We start from the raw sequence: 7049 nt of genomic DNA on the forward strand, positions 1-7049 counted from the left end.
TTAATCAATATTAGTTGAGCCTAAAACTGTGAAATATGAGTTTGAGCATAGTTATTGCCTTGGGTTTGTCTTTATTAGTCCCATATTTCAGGTGGACAAGTAAGGTACCTTGTAGCATTTTGAAACTGATTCTTGGTGACCCATATGCTGATATGAGCCAGGTTGTAGCTGTTTAAAAGAGTCTCCATTAGTTTAGCTACCTGTTTTTCTTTTTTCCAGGGTTAGGCAAAGAAAGAACAGTCAGAGGTTTACCACAGATGGCCAGTGTTTAATAACAACAAGCAAGAAAGGATAAATAAGGTTGGAAGTTGTAACAGCCACTCCTGAACCCCAGGATACTCAGATTTGGGGCAAAGGCTTATCCAACCCTTATAACTTTACACCACTCAAGTTGAAGGTTGCAGTTACGATGATGTGCCTTTGTTTGCCTGACTTTCTATCATCTCACCAGAGGAAGCAGTGTCTACAGGGATGTCAGTACAAATCATTTCTTGTACTGGTGGTCAACCTCCAGGGGTCCCCATTATATGTGCTATGATCACCAGGCTAATGAGAAGTGGACTCCTTCCCATTTGAGCTCTAGGAGTCTAGGTAACTAGGTAAATTCATATATGAATTGAAAGCCTTTATTAGTGCTATGTAACAATGTATGTGAAAACATTACAAGATATGAGACACAACTATGTAATTAGATGTGTATATGTGTAAATAGATACACACATACAGGACATCCCAAAAGTTTTAGTGTAGTTTTAAGCTTTAATTGCTTAAATATAAATGCTACAAACTTATTTAAAATTTGGGGAGGTTGTTTTTAAAATATTGATGTTTCTTATTAAGGTTCTACATAACTACCATCTTATGCTACATATTGCTCTGGTGGATTATCCAACTTTATAAAAACTTTCATCAGCTGTTGTTTAATGACAGAAAGGATTGTATTTGTAATCCTAGCATTAAGAACATCTCAAGAGCAAGTTTTTAAAGCATACATGACAGTTTTGACTTGACCCCACAAGAAAAAGTATAATGAAGATAAGGTAACCAAGCAAGAAGACTTCCTTTTCCAAATCATTGGTGTGAGAAAGTTTCATCCAGAAATTCATCCTGTTAAAATTAAATAAGTATAAGAAAAAATTAAATAAATTTTAAAATTTTTTCAGATTTTTCGTTTGTCACATTTACACTTCTAAAATTGATAAAGCTTAAAACTCTACACTAAAACTTTGGATAGCTTGTACAACCTCTTTATATTAAAGATCTTATGTATGTAGACAAGAGTGTGGAAGTGAATAGACAATAGGATACAAGAGGGGAAAAATGTGACGTGTCAATATGAATAAAGTTCACTTCTTGACTAGGCAATCTCTGAACTTTGTCATGTTTTAAGACCATGACGGAGGCAGCAGCTTAAAAAAGCTTTACTGATGGCTTCGTTCTATGACTAGTTCCCAGGTTGGTCATTGTAATTACTTTCCATTTACATTATTTTAGGCATCGTGTCTGTTGTACTTTCTTTGTGTGCATCTGCTTGTACAACTCTGCTGCTCATGTCTAGATCAGTTGGTCATTGTTTTTTACTCCCAGTGATTCATGTTCCGCACTGTAGTCAGCTGTTTCCCAATTAATGGTCATCCACTTTGTTACCGAATTTTGTTTGTCTTGCTACCACAAAAAGTACTTGTAGTACGAATACTCATATGTAAAACTTTTTTGTGTCTTTGATCTCATTGGGGTATAAGTCGGGTAATGGGATTGTTGAACCAATTCCTGTCTCCACCAACATCGTATTGGTAAAGCATTTGCCTTCATGTGTATAAATGGGATATGAAATAGAGATTATTGTTGAATTAAATTTCAACAATTTTCAGGTAGTGAGACCCGGTTCTTATTGACTTGATTTCCTTTGGCCTTGAAGATATTTGGAATTGAATTACTGGGGCCCACTGTTTTTCCTTTGATTGATGAGCTCTACCCTTAGCGTGTGAGCTCCCTTGAAGGCAGGGATCATGTTTTTGCTTCATATTTCTAGTGCTTAGCACAGTGCCTGGCCCTTAGTAAAAACAGTAAATGCCAGTTTACCAACATTACAACATATTTAAATGTTAGTACTATTGTTCAGAAAACCACATGGTTGGAAGGGAGGAGCCTGAAGCATTGCCTTGTTCTATCCGGCACAGACAGCTTGAGCCTTTCACTTTCTAAAATATCCTCAATCGAGGTCATTCCAGCATTTTGGGTTTGTTTTAAACATTTCCAGTGACAAGCTTAATAGACTCTTGTGACATCCCATCCATTTTGGACAGCTCTGATTGTCAAGAAATTCTTATGTGATTAGCTTTGGATTTATAATTTTTCCATCTTTTCCTCAATGCTATCATGAGAAGCTTTGTCAAATACCTTGCTGAAGTTCAGCAATACTGTGTCTCTGGCATTCCCCAAAGCTAGGATGTTGAGTAATCTCATGAAAGAACATAAAATTAGCTTGTCACAGCTTGTTCTTGACTCCATACTGACTCCTAAAAAATCCCTATGTTCTTTTTCAAATGCTCACAATTTTTTTTAAAGAGGGATGATGAAGTTTCCCTTTTTAAAAGTCATGACAAATATTCCCATATCCTGGAAACTTTCCTGTGCTCGCTGCCCTGTACTACACTTCTTGCAATCCTCCCCCTCACCTCCATATCTATCATCTCCCACAGGTTCCCTCTTGGCAGTTCTGTAACTTAATCTTCCTTTGGCAGCTGTGAGATTACCTTCTTTGCTACAAGTCATATCTAGTTATTCCTCTTGCCTCTTAATATTTACTAAAAGATTGTAGAGGAGAATTAAGAAGCAGAAAACTTCAGGCTTTCTTGGGATGGCTCCCTTCATTGATGTTAGCATAAGGTAAGGCTTGTCATCTCTTCTAAAGTCTGTCCCTGGAGGGCAAGTCTTGGATCCCTCAGGACTAATTTGTGATGTTTAAGGGAGTTTTTGAAGTTGATGTTTCCTAGCATTTGGTTCTTCAAATAGAGCCCCCAAATGAACAGGTGAGGGGAGGGGGGAATAGTATGTGTAGGTTAAATCAAGCCTTTTTCTTGAAGTAAATTTATCCCCAGAATGTGTCCAGATATTACTTATAAAGGCCAAACCATAGCCTCACTAAATCATGGATCATGGGTTCATAAACTTAGATATGAGAGGGATCTTAGATGCCATAAAATCTAATTCCCTTATTTTACAGAGGCATAGACAGGTTAACTGACTTTCCCAGCAAAGAAATCTGAGGTGGAATTTGAACCTAGGTCTCTCTGACTCCTAAGTCCAGTGTCCTATCCTACTACAGCATATCATCCCCTCTTCTTCTCTTCTCCTGCACATGTCCTTGTACAATTTTTCAGAGCCTTGGAGGACACACCTGAGATGAAAGTGTGTGTAGCAGAGAGAACATAGACTGTATTCTAATTTCAGCTGTTCTGTTGACTTCATCTTCAATTTCCTTTTCTGTAAAATAAGGAGGATTGCATTTCAATAAGTACTTATTGAATACATATTATTTGCCAGGCCCCAGGTACTATGTTCATTCCTCCTTTGAGGTGAGGATAAAAGAAGAAATAAGAACAGACCGCTGGACTGTAAACTTCCGCTGCTGACTTGGTTGGGCAAGTTCCTTTTCCATTCTGGGCCTTAGTTTCCTCATTTTGAAAAATATTTTGCATGTGTTTAACTGATTTTTATCAGTGTTTGGAATGCCCAGCACTAATTAATGCAGCTACTCGGTAATTTGTAGTCTTAGAGAGTTGCCTTGGTTATTGAGTGGTTGCAACATGACCATAGTCACATAGCCAATATGTGTCTGAGGCAGGACTTAAAACTCAGCTCTTCCTGACTCCAAGACTGTGTATCTAACCATTTCACTATACTGCCTCTGGAAAAATAATAGCAGCTAACACTTTGAGCCATTACAAGATGGACTCCAGGTATCAGCATTGACATTTTGGGTTTTTTCGAAAGCATTTTCAGAATTGGTATTTGGAATCCATTGCAAACACAGCTGGAGGGTGGGGGGGGGGGGGAATAAAAGGAAGAGAAGTTAAAACTCCAAGAGACTTGTAGAGGTCATCTAGTCTACTTTCTTGCCTCCACCATAAACTATCACTTTTTCTTCTGTCTTTAAAACCTAGGTGCTGTAAAAGAGGTCAGAACAAATAAACAGCTTCTGTTCTCAATTTGAGTTTGGGGGCAGATAGTGGCGGGGAGGATAAGTAGGGTTATTGAAGGGAGTGCATTTGTGTATTGCAAATAATATAATGAGAGATCACTTTAGCTGAGGAAGGTGAAATAGACAAGACTCAGAGAGATGGTAGTGGTAGACCTCAGAGAAATCCTTTAGTCTTCTACCCTGTTCAGACGCTATCTAGACTATTGTGCCCAGGGGAGGGTGACCAAGATGGTGACAGGATTGGATGTTATGTTAGCTTCGAGAAAGTAAGGCTTAGCCTAATAGTGTCACTTGGAAAAAAGATCAGACTTGGAGTTCATGGCCCCAGACAGAACTGGAAGCAGTTGACACATGGAAGGATTTTGATTTAATACAAGAAATTTTCCCAACACTTAGAGATGTCCCAAAATGGACTGAACCTCCACGTTGGGGAATGATTGATTTCCTAATCTAGAGACCTTCTAGAGGCTGGATGACTGTTGGAACGTTGTAGAGGGAATTTTTCAGGCAAGGTTTGGACCAGATAAATCAGGAGATTCCTTCCAACTCTCGTGAGTTCAGTGATTCTGAGTAGCTTCTGAGCTAGGCTCTTCATCAAGTAGAAGTGAGTAAAGGATGAAGAATTGTATAAGCAAAAAAAAAAAATGAACTTTGTATGTTTTGAGGAGAGAGTAAAGCAATTTTGTTGGAGCATTAGGTGTATTAGTAGCAATTAGTATCAGGCAAGAGAGAAAATTCGAAGTCAAATGACTGGACCTTTTCCACATCTATCTTCCCTAAACCTCTTTTTAAATTAGGAAAGTGGAGCCCAGAGAGGGGAAGTGATAAGTGGCAGAACCAGAATTCAATTCAAGAAACTCCTATTAATTGTAATGCACATTGTTGGGGTTCTGGAGATCCAACGATGAAAAACAGGCACTGACCTTGGGCTTACTAACCATTAAGGGATATACAATAAGTACATAAAGATACAAAGACGAGAACTGGACACCGCTCTAGGAACACAGGAAGAGAATGAGATCAGTGTCGACCAAGGAGGACCAGGGGAAAGGGGTAATACTTGAGCTTGTCTCTGAAGTAAGACTTAGTAAGCATTCATCACCTACTTTGTGCCCAGCAATACAAAGACAAGGAAAAAAAAAAACTGAAGTCTCTGCTCTTAAGGACCTTGCTTTTTGGTGAAGCAGGCAACATGTCCTATATAATTATGTACAAATTGAATACAAAGTAATGGAGGCAGGAAAATGAGTCTCAGGAAAGACTATATAGAAGGTGACATTCATGCTAAATTTGGGGGGAAACTAAGGGATGCTAAGAAGCAACAGTGAGGAGGCAGTCCATAGAAAGATAACGGAGAGTAGAGATGGATTTTAATAGCCAGAACAGTAAGGAAAAGCACATTCTTGGTATTGCGAGGTATGTGTGGGGAAGGGGAATTTTTGTATAAGCATCTCCAACATCCGTCTGTCCCCCAAAGAAGATTCCCAGACCAGACATTTTTGGCTGCTATGATCTGGGAAGTGGTAAGTCTGGGAATGATGATTGTGAGGCAGAAGTTAGACCCATCATTAATTTGGATATAATTTTAATTAACTCTAGTTGAGAGAATATATAGGAGCCCCCATCACTTTCTTTTGTGCCTCATTTTCCTCTCCTATAAAATGAAGTTGTACTTCATTAGCTCTCTGTTTTCTTCTAGTTCTAACTCTTATGATATATCTCCTTGCCTCTTCAATCTTCTAAGAGCAGTTGTCAAGTGACTGAGATGGGGCACTTGGTGCCTAAAGAGCTGGGAAAGAAACTTTATTTGATTGGCAAATGGACAATGACTACCTTCTGGGATAAAACACCTCTCCTACAAAGGGCACAAACAGGAAGAGTGAAGACCCTGAGACCTTAGAGTACACAGGAGACTGGTGGCAAGTGATTCCCTAGCCATCAGCCAGCATGTGTTCAGGGCCAGGAGCTCGGCTAAGGGCATTGGGCTTATTCAAGATGTTATGTTTCTGCTTTTCTACCCTGGCTGGTAACCTGAACCTAACCCATTGTTACCTTGTCTTGACTGTTTGGATGGAGAGCCAGTAGTAAATTAAGAGACTCTGGAGAAAAGGACAAAGAAGATAGGAAAGAAATTTGTGAGATAGGATTGTTAGGATTTGGTGACGTAATCGTGTGTTGGGAGAAAGAGAGCAACTCAATGGTATTTCTGAGGTTTGGTGGCTGGGAAGGTAGTGATGCCTTCAACAGAAGTAGAGAAGTTGGGAAAGGGGGGTAGGTTTTGGGTGAAGGCTGTAGGATTTAGAACTGGAAAGGACCTCATATCCTCTAGGTCCAATGCCCAGAAAGATTATGGGACACTTAAGGTCTTTGCAGAGCTAAAATTTAAACGTAGGTGTACAGATTCCAAATGACTTATGCCCTTTCTATTATGCTAGCTTGGTGGATTCAATTTTGTACATGCTGAGTTTTAGTTAAAGAGAGTTCTCTTAAGGATGCTAACTTCTCTCTTCATGAGAGGGAAGCAGTACAGTGTGATGGGAAGGATATTAATTGAACTGAGTAAGGACAGCTTGCTTTCCAGTATTAGTTTTCCTATGAACAATGTAAGACATCTCTGAGACTCAGTTTTTTTCCATCTGTCAAGTGCATGGCTTTGATTAGTTCTTTGAAATCACTCAAAGTTTTAACCACTTTAATGGTCGATGATAGTTCAACCACTGGAAGAATAGCTGACAGGTCAGAAGAGAGAAGAGGCAGAGATGACTACAGGCTTTCATTACAGCCTTTGGGAGCCAGGGGACTGAGCTCAAGGCCCACATTTCTAACTCCTTGCTAGATATCTTCT

The sequence above is a fragment of the Trichosurus vulpecula genome, chromosome 3 (assembly GCF_011100635.1).
Source record: "Trichosurus vulpecula isolate mTriVul1 chromosome 3, mTriVul1.pri, whole genome shotgun sequence".
Classification (NCBI taxonomy): domain Eukaryota; kingdom Metazoa; phylum Chordata; class Mammalia; order Diprotodontia; family Phalangeridae; genus Trichosurus; species Trichosurus vulpecula.